Source organism: Petaurus breviceps, unplaced genomic scaffold, assembly GCF_028583685.1.
Source record: "Petaurus breviceps papuanus isolate PSGF00001 unplaced genomic scaffold, PetGlider_PUasm1.0 151, whole genome shotgun sequence".
In the NCBI taxonomy this organism is placed as follows: domain Eukaryota; kingdom Metazoa; phylum Chordata; class Mammalia; order Diprotodontia; family Petauridae; genus Petaurus; species Petaurus breviceps.
The window spans coordinates 13,964,522-13,974,785 of NW_027185712.1; the positions used below are offsets into that span (position 1 = coordinate 13,964,522).

The window sequence follows — 10,264 nt, forward strand, 5'->3', positions numbered from 1 at the left end:
GGAAAACAGAGGTGAAGTGACTTGTCTAGGTTCACATGGCTAGCAAGTGCCTAAGGCTAGATTGTGTATCATATAGTAAATGCTGTAAAAAGATTGAACTGGAAAAGTCAGAGAAAATCTCATGAAGGAAGGGGGTGTGTATCTTAAATTGGGTCTTGAAAGGTGTGAAAGATACAGAGAAGCAGAGAGCAGGAGGAAGAGGAGGAAAGGTAATCCAAGCAGGGATAACATAACAATGTGTGCAAGGGCATGGCAGCTGGAGTAAATCTCTCCCGTTCTCCCACATCTCTCCAGTTAGTTAATGGCCTCACTGTGCCCCCTTCCTGTCCTCTGCTGCTGCTTTCTCTTCCCCACTGGATTCCAGGGTCCCCCTGTTTTTCTTTTATTCTCTTTTTCTCCCTTTCCTACATACCATTCTCCTGGCAGGTGGCTCCCCAATTACAAGTGATCATCTCTGAGCCCTGGCATACAGTAAGAGCATAATGAATGCTTGTTGACTAATAGTCATCCACTGGTCCTCCATGAGGCATAAACTGAAAGGGGGTTGGACATAAATAAACAGACAGGGATAAGGAAGGGAAGAAAGGCAGAAAGTCAGGGAGAGTGAGGCAGAGAGGCAGACAGAGAAAGATATGATAGGAAGAAAGGCAAAGGCAGATGGGGACGCAGACACCCAGGGTCAGAGAGATAGCGAGAGCCCTCTGTCACCTCCTGGGGGGGAGGGGCTGGGGGTGACAATGCTGGCATTTCCACGGGCACCTCCGGGGCCCAGCGCCCGCCTTGACAAGACCCCAGGAGCTCGATAGACTTTCCAAACCTAATTAGTGCTTAATGGTCTGGAGAGACGGCGCGTCCGTCACCCCGGCCTCCGCTTCCCCGTTAGTCTTCAGATTCTTAATTAACCTTTAAGGAGATGATCTGCTGATGGGCTTCTGAGGAGGCCACATTGATTCCCTGCTGGCACAGCACTCCCCCCACCCTTCTCACACACATGCACATACATACACAGAAATAAACCTTCACATGCACACACAGCCTCCCACTCCCACACATTCTCACACTCATATTCACACAGACTTAGAAGATCGGTGACAAAATCACACACAGACATACTCTTGCTCACACATGTGATCACTACACACACACACACACACACACACACACACACACACACACACACACCTCTGAATACATACCAGACTGGCCCTCAGTAGAACTGGAAAAATGAAGGAGCTATTCCTGAGAATTCCCACTCCTAATTCTACTCCCTTTTCTATGCCCTTCCTCAAATGCCCTGTTCCCCACAAGCCCCCGATAACCTCATGCTCTCTTCTCTTTCTGTCAAAGCCTACTCTCAGAAGAGGGTCTGATAAATTAGTTCATACCAAGGTATCACTCAAGGTGAACCTCTCACTCTATTTTCATTTTACTGAGGAATGGCAAAAGAAATGAAGTTCTAATGGTGAGATTTGAATAGTCAGTGATCCATCAGCAAGAGGAAACTCTTGCTGAAACCCTTCAGTTCATGACATTTAGGCATCTTGCTCCTTCTGTGCATAAGAGTAACTGGGCTGGCACTCACATCTGGCCACCTTCATCATCATCAACAAATACTTGATTGAGTTTCCATTATGTGCTTCAGAGCACTGTGGGATGAGTAAGACTTGATCCCTTGCCTCAAGGAGGGAAGAAAAACTGTCCATGTATAAGTACAGTCCAAGTCACATGGGCCAAGGGCCAAATAGGTGGTAGAGACACTGAGCACTGCCCAGGAGAAGGACCCCTCTAAACTGGGACAGTCCAAGAAGGCTTCTGGGAAGAGATCAGACTTGGGCAGAGCCTTTACAAATGAGAAGGATTTAGAGAAATGAATAGGAATATACAGTCCATCAATAACAACTTACACTTATTTAGCATTTTAAGGTTTAGGAAGTGCTCTCAAGTATCATACCCATTTTACAGATGAGGAAGATGAGGCTCCAAGAGATTGTGATTTCTTCAGGGTTACACAACTAGTAAGAATCAGAGCCAAGACTTGCCCTTTCTACTATACTGTGCTTCACTAAAGACAGCCTCTGGGGGGACAATGAAGGGGCCTGAAGTGGACACTACAGGTAGAGAGGTAGCTTGTAATAAACCTAGAGAGATGAGTTGAGAGTAAATTGTGGAGGGCCTTGAATGCCAGACCAAGGACTCTTCTTTTTATTGTGTGCAAAGCAGCTGGGATTACTTGTTCTGTTCCCCTTCCTGACTGGTATAAAAATGAGTATTGGAATTTTTCATCAGAGTTGGCACTGACAGGGATTGCCAGCCATCAGTGACATGGCATTGTGGTTGTCCATTTGCTGAAGCCTGGTCTCTGTACCAGTTAGATGGGAATAGGGGCTAATTAGCCCTACAGCTTCACTGTCATGCTTCACTAGCTATGTTAGATAGAGATACCTTAGGATAGGAATCCTTCCGCTCTGGAAATGGAGAGTTGAAGTGCTGGAGGGATATCTGGGGGAGATGTCCAAAAGGCAACTGAAGATGCCAGCCAGAAGACCCAGAAGGAAGTCCAGAATGGCAGTATGGATGGGGAAGGCCTCCATATTGAAGTGAGAATTGGAAATATGAGTGGGAGAGATCAGCAAGAAAGATAAAAGTTGGGGGAGGAAAGGAAGGAGAGAAAGGGAAGAAGAGAGACCTAGGAAAGAAGAGAGAGGAAGAGCAAGGGGGAAGGAGGGGGGGAAGAAGAGAGAAGGGAAGAGAGAGAGGAAGGGAGGGAGAGAGAAAGGAAAGAAGAGAGACATGGGAAAGGAGACAGGACAAGAGAGGGGAAGGAAAGAAAAAGAGGGGGAGCAAGAGGAAAGGAAAGAGGGAGGAAGAGGCAGAAGATGGCTGAGGACAGACTCTTTGGAGAATATCCATGTTTAGATAGGAAATGGTAGTGTGGTAGAAAATGTGGTAGATTGGAAGTCACAAGATTTGGGTTCAAATCCTGGTTGAACCCCTTGCTACCTGTGTGAGCCTGGGCAAGTCATTTACTTCTCTGAACCTTGATCTCCTCATCTGAAAAATGGGAAGGACTAGGTGACCCCTAAGGTCTCTTCTAGCACTAAATGTATGATTCTGTGATCCTAGGAATTGGGAGGGGGAACCAGGAACCATTGCAAGAGATAGAAAATAAGTAATCAAAGTTGTAGGAGGAGAACTAGGAGAGCTCAGTTTTGGGAAAATTAAAGGAGGGAGGAGCTTCAGGAAGACAACAGGCACATAAGTAAACATGTTCAAACATCCACACCCTAGCACATTCATTCACCCTAGCACCATTCATGTTTCCACAGCCACACTCATGTACACTGGATTCACACACTCACACACATGCACCAGAACAGCTCCTGTGAGAGGCAGGGCCTGACGTGTTCCACACGGAATAGCCTGTGATCGATGCTTATTAATGAAGGTGCCACGAAGACGGTTAATTGATGGTGGTGCACAGGCTGTTGTCTGGAATTTAACCTGATTCATCATTTAGCCTGTTGGAGGCTGGAGAGCTGTGTTAATTAATGGCAGGAAAACAGACTTGGACAGGGTGGCAGCAGCGGCACCAGCTTAGATTATTAGAATGGGAGGGGGAAAGAGAGAAAAGGGAGGAGAAGAGGAAGAGGAAAGAGAGTAGGGGGGTAGAGAAGGAGGTGAAGGGGGGGGAGGGGGGGGGGGGAGAGAGAAAGGAAAGAAGGGAGAGAGAGAAGAGAGAGAGAGGAAGGGAGGGAGAGAGAGGGAGAAAGGGAGGGAGGGAAAGGGAGAGAGAAGGAGAGAGAGAGAGAGAGAGAGAGGGAGGGAGGGAGAGGGAGAGGGAGAATCTGAGTAAAAGACAAAGACAGGAAGACAGAGGGAGAGGCAGAGGAACTATGATTAAATCTAAAAGCAACCAGAGAACAAATAAAGGGGATGAGGACAGTGCTGGTGCTTAACCGTCACAGTCAGAAGGGGCCAAATCAAGCAGACTGAGAACAGTTTCCTCATAGGTTTGCCTTTCCTAAGCATTTACCATATTTCATAATACCAATTGTATTATAGATATTTCTGTACCTGTCTTACTCCCCTCCCCATTCAAATGTAATAATTGATAGCATTTATCTAATGATTTAAGGTTTGCTAAGTGCTTTACATATATTATCTCATTTATCCTCCCAATAACCCTGTGGGAAAGATGCTGTTGTCATTATCCCCATTTTACAGATGAGGGAAATGAAGGCCAAGAGAGGTTAAGGCACTTATTCAGGGCCACACAGCTAAATAAGTTTTTGAGGCAGGATTCGAACCAATTCAGGTCTTTCTTACTCTAAGTCAGGCATTCTCTATATAGGAACGACATAGTATCCACTATGACATCTTGAGGGCAGTGTCTCCTTCCTTGCATCCCTTAGCTCTAGAGGGAGCACAGCACTGAGGGAAGAGCACAGGCTTTGGAGTCAGGGGACCTAGGTTCAAATCCTGCTGTTCCAATAACTCTTACCTCCCAGGGTTGTTGTGAGGAACTCAAAATCACTTTGTAAACCTTCAAATTTTTAGCATAGTGCTATGCACAGAGTGGGGGTTTAATCACTAAGAAAAAATCTGAAGTAACAGACTTGAGTGGCCCCAGGATGGTGTATGGATTGGCAGGGAGAGGGGAGTCTAGAATCCCTTTCCTAAGCATGTTCTGAGCCCCTGAGGACATACCCAGCCACCTTTGGGATCAGTTGTGAGCCAGGATCCAAACCTTGGGCCCCAGACTCCAAATCTTCCCGTTTCCAAATTTCCTCATGAGAATCAGTTGGGAAAACTGAGGGTGTTTAGCCTAGAAGAGAGAACACTTCAGGGTGATGCAGCTGCTGCCTTCCAATATTCGAAGGGCTGTCATGAAGAAGAGGGATTAGCTATATTCCTTAGACATAGCTCATTAGAGCAGAACTAGCATTAATGGCTCAGTATTACAGGAAGGAAGACTTTGGTTCAGGCTAAGACAGAGATTTCTGATAACTAGCACCGCTGAGTGATAGAGAGCTGTTTCATGAAGTAATGAGCTCCCTGTTATGGAGATATTCAAGCAGCGCCTCAGTGACCTCTCTTGGGGATGGTGATTGGGGGTTGGACTAACAATAACATATTTAGAGAGTTCTGAGGCTCACTTCAATTAAGCAAACCTTCCTCAAATAACAAGCCTGTAGAAGAGGTACTTTGCTAACAGCAGTCCTGTGTGCTAGGCAGCGCTGACATTATGCTCTCATTTGATAGATAGGGAAACAGAAGCTCAGAGAGGTTAAATATCTTAGCCAAAGTCACCGACATAGTAAGAAGTAGGGGTGAATTCGAACTCAGGGCTCCAAGCTTTTTTTCTACTGTTCACTGTCTCATGTGTCTAGACACCCCTAAGGTCCCTTCTCTTCATCCTAGTTTTCTTACTTGTCTGATACTGGTTCTTACTGATATACTAATGGCAGAAAGTAGTCAGTGTTCAGTAAATACATTCTGAATTCAACTAAATTTCTAAGTTCTAACAGTGATCTTCTGGAGACAATGTCTTTTCTCTTTACTATCTATTAAATGAGCATGATTTAAATACTAATGACTTTAGGTCAGGTGAATAGGGAAAATAGAGCCTAGGCAAGAGAATGAAGGAGAGGTATTTGAGAATAGTTAAGGACTATTCAAAGTCCCTCAAATCACACTGGGTTGGCCCCTCCTTCCAACTCCCTAAAGCAGTTCATTGTTCTGCCATGTCTAACTCTTCATGAACCCATTGTGGGGTTTTCTTGGCAAAGACACTGAGGCAGTTTGCCATTTCCTTCTCCAGCTCATTTTACAGATAAGGAAACTGAGGAAAAGGGGATTAAGTGACTTGCCCAGGGTCATACAGCTAGGAAGTGTCTGAGGTCAGATCTGAACTCAGGAAGAGTCTTCCTGACTCCACACCCAGCACTCTATGCACTGCACTACCTAACTGCCCTCTTAAAGCAGATTGCCTCCTTTTTTTTCTCCTTCCCTATAACCAGGTGGAGTTATATCTCCTTTTTCCATTAGTTCAGACAAGACAAGGTGAGAATTTTTGAGATGGAATTTTGCTAGGAAATTAAGGAGGGAGAAAAACAACAAAATACTTCCCAGGAGCTGGTCTGGAACTGAAGGAAGAGTTTGGTCTCAGGTACACACACCTGGCTTTAAGGAAACCCACAGAAACTTGCATGGAGTCAGGGACGGATCATACAATTCACAGGCACATTGTGCACTTTAGCCAATAATAGCGACAATGTCATTAGCTGGCATTTACATACTGCTTTGAAATTTACGAAGCAGTTTATCAATATTTTCTCCTTTGATCAGTCCTGGGAGGTAAATGCGATTATCATTCCCATTTTACAGATGGGAAAACTGATTTACTGGCCCATGGTCACACAGGTAGCAGGTGTCTAAAGTCAGCTGTGGACTCAGATCTTCCTGGCTCCAGGTCCAGTACTCTAACCATTGTACCAGTAAGCTGACTCTTTACCAATATTTCACAGAGAGTACAAGCTCATCAACAGTTTGCAACAGGGCCAGAGACTGGGCTGGGACAGAAGACCAGAGAAACCTGAGTGAGGATCCTTTCCTAAGAAGAACTGAAATCAGAACTGAGGAATGTCTCACAAGTACTTATGGAAGTCGGTGGGAAAATTGATTAGACTGGCACAGATATGATTTACATACAATTTATCATGGGGCCGGGCGCTCAATTCATAGCAATAATTTACTCAATCACCCCCTAGTGGCTTGAAGAAGTCACTGCAGCTTCCAAATGATAACCTGCTTTTTGAGACCAGGGGATCTCTCCGGGAGCAGAACAAACTCCAGCTGGGTGTGTTAGTGGTAACTCTTATGTGTAGCCAGAGAAAACAAAGGAAAAATTCCGATTCCATCCTTTGATCCTGGGCATGGTTGTCCCCAACTGCTGGGAGAGATAGAAGTGTGATTTCAATAAAAATGATGACGAATCTCCCATCACACAGGCCTTTTGACTTTGGAAAGCCCATTTCCATCTATTATCTACTCTAACCAGACGAGACCCCATAAGGGAGGCGTGACAGGTTTTTTGACATTTGACACATACTATGTGACTCTGGGAGAGATCTTTAACCTCTCTGTCTCTAAAGACAACTCTCTAAGACTGAAAGTTACAGAGAAGGGACAGACCTCCTTTAGCAGAGGGAGTCTCCTCCCCTGGGAGTTCCTTATACTAATGAAATCATAGGTTTAATTCCTATTCCTTGATAAATGAAGAAACTGCTAATTGACTTGCCCAAGCACCTCCTAGTCAGTGGAGGAGTCCAGATTTAGTCCCAGGTCTCCTGACTCCAGTATTCAAATCAATTAGTTGAGGAAGGCAGAGGAAGGGGGAAGAGGAATTCCAGTTTCCCTCCAATCCCTTCCCCAAGAGGATAGGAACCCACCCCAGACTGGTTGTATGGTCTAATTAATGTGCTGAGAGGGGGGTTGGTTTCTCAGAGAAGCAGCTTAATTAAAATCTTGTAGAATCATCCCCATAATTACTATTGTAGCAAATTATTCATTAGGGGGATTGTTATAATAGATATGGGACAGAGACAGAACAAGAGACAGACAGACTAGCCACCCAGTGGGCCTCCACCAAACCCTGAAAAAACTCAGCTAACCAAGAACGCTGGGACTGCTGATCCTTAAGTCTCAGAAGAAGGCAAATGTAGGCAGAAAGGGGCAGGGAAAAAAGGTATACAGCTTGCACCCATTTTACAGATTTATTAAATTCAGCAAGCATTTATTGAGTCATCCCTATTCAATCACCAAACTCTAGCAAACTATATCCTTGAGCTCATTAGACCTGAAAGGGATCTTCAAAATATTCTAGTTCAGAAGACGTATTTTATAGGTGAGAAAACAGAAGCCTAAGGAGGTAAAGTGACTCAGCCAAGGTAATACATGGAAGAGCTGGGGGTTGAGTGCCAAACTTCATGGCTCAGTATTTTCCTATCCAACCATTCTGCCTTCATCTATTCTTCCCCATTGTGACCACCCTAGAGCCAGCACACACCGTTTCATGCATCATTTACCACAGTAGCTAATTTCCTCTGCCTCCCAGTTCATGCCCACCCCTCTAATCCACCAACACATCACCCCCAAGTTAATATTCCTAAAGAACTAGCTTAAAAAAGAAGAACTAGTTTCAGCATGTCATCTCCCTGCTCGAGTCTAATCTATGGCTCCCCACTGTCCAGAAGACAAAACACAAGTCCTTTAGACTGGCACTGGAGACCCTCTAAAATCTAGCTTCAAGTTTGTTATAGTAAATCCCAGGTAGAAAGGAGGAAATCTCAGCTAGCCCCTACATTCTGTGTTTCCTCAATATCAGCCCCAGCCCTACCAACTCTTTCTGGTCCCCTGGGACACTCTGGTTCCCTTGGGTCTCCTCTCCTATTCTGGCCTATTTATGGATGTCTCTTTTCCCTTACTTTAGCCAAGACCAGACAAGAACAGAATTATTCAAGTCAAACTTTACCAGGTAACTAAGGAGAAAACAGAACAAAACCCTAAAGTTTAGAAGAGATAACTTTACAAAGCATAGAGCTTTTATGGTGCGGTCATGATCATCTGACCAGAGTGCTTAGACTGGCAAAACCAATGGGGCCCCTCGTGTCTACTCCCAGAAACCGCAGGGGTTTCCATTTATTTCCCTTGACTCGAGACTGTTCTGCACTGATCGTCCCTCACCTCCCATGCCTAGCTGTCTTCTCTACCCCCCCCATCTGAGCTCCCAGGTCTCTTTGCCGGTTCTTGAGGATGTCACATCCTCTTAGATGAAGCTCCCCTTTTCTACCTAAAATTCTAGTCTTTGGTGCTGGGGGGACAGGGACTGGCTTCCCCAGAGTCCTCTGCATTGCCTCAGTTCCTTCCAGGGAGTCATAGAAGACTGCTTCCTTTGTGTTTCAGATCTCTCACATGCTTCCTGTTGAGCATTTCTTGCCAAAATCCCGTTATTCATCTGAGAAGCAAAATTGAGTAACAGATCCTGAGTTCAATGGCTAATCATGTCTTTCCTAGTTACCACGTATTAGCTGTGGGACCTTGGGTGAGTCATCTGACTGCTGTCTGCCCCCGTTTTCTCATCTGTAAAATGGGGATAATAATAGCACTTACCTCCCAGGATGGTTGTGAGGAACAGTGAGATGATATTACGGCATTTTGCAAACCTTAAAGCACTATGAAAATGCTAGCTATTATTATCATTACTGTTGCCAGTTCTACTCACCTGCCTTGGTCCTTTTTAGTTTTTTATTCAGGTGTCCCCTCCCAGAATTTTTTCTGAATCTTTTGCTGAAGCTTTCATAGGGATCAGAGATCCCTGGTTTAGGACTAAAAGGGCCCATAAAGGCCATGAAATCCAGCCTCCTTGTTTTATAGATGAAGAAACTCGTGCCCAGAGAGATTGAGTGATTCACCCAACGTCACACAGCCTGCAAGTATCAGAGGCAGGATTCAGACTCAAATCTGCCTGACCCTATGCCTAGTGTTCTGTCCACTGTCCCACCAATGCGGGTTCTACCCCCATCAATTCAGATCACAACCTGCCCATATCTTTTTATCTTGGGCAAATTGTGTCCATGTCTTTCTATAAATCCCTCCCCCGGGGGGCATCCAAGGTATTGGGAGCCTTCCTTTGGGTTTCTTGACAATGCATGAGTACCAGAAGCATAGTTCAGTGGAAAGAGCATTGTCTATGGAGTCAGAGGACCTGGGTTCCAATTCTGCCCCTTATACCTTACCCTGAGCAAATCACATAACCTCATTGAGCCTTCTCATATTCTTTTATATGAGAGAGCTGAATTAGATGCCTCTGAGGTCCCTTCCTGCTTTGGATTCTATGGATTCTTTGATCTGCTGTCCCTCACTCTGGCTACATGAACACCTTAGAAACTGGATGTGGGATTCAATGATTCCACCCCAACATCAAATACTCTCAGAAAGTCTATGGGAGTTAGACAGTGAGGAGAAGGGGAGAAGAAAGGCTCAAGTTTCAATCAATCTGGGGGAAGGAGGAACCTCTGGGTCTCTCCCCCTTGTTTCCCATATTCACCATTACCACCCCCGACTAGTTCCTTGGCAGGGGCACAAGTGGTTAGATGGGGAAGGGGAGGCTCAGTATATATAATAAAAGAATCATAGAGCTGATAGAGGAAGGGAGGGAAGAAGAAAAAGAAAGAAGGAAGAATAGGAGGAAAGAAGGAGGGGA

At 45.2% G+C, this 10,264-nt stretch overlaps 1 protein-coding gene across 10 annotated transcripts in view; it reads left to right on the plus strand.

Moving 5' to 3' along the window:
* The window catches only part of CELF4 (CUGBP Elav-like family member 4), a 599,657-nt gene that overhangs the window by 409,315 nt on the left and 180,078 nt on the right, over positions 1–10,264 (plus strand). The window lies entirely within an intron of this gene.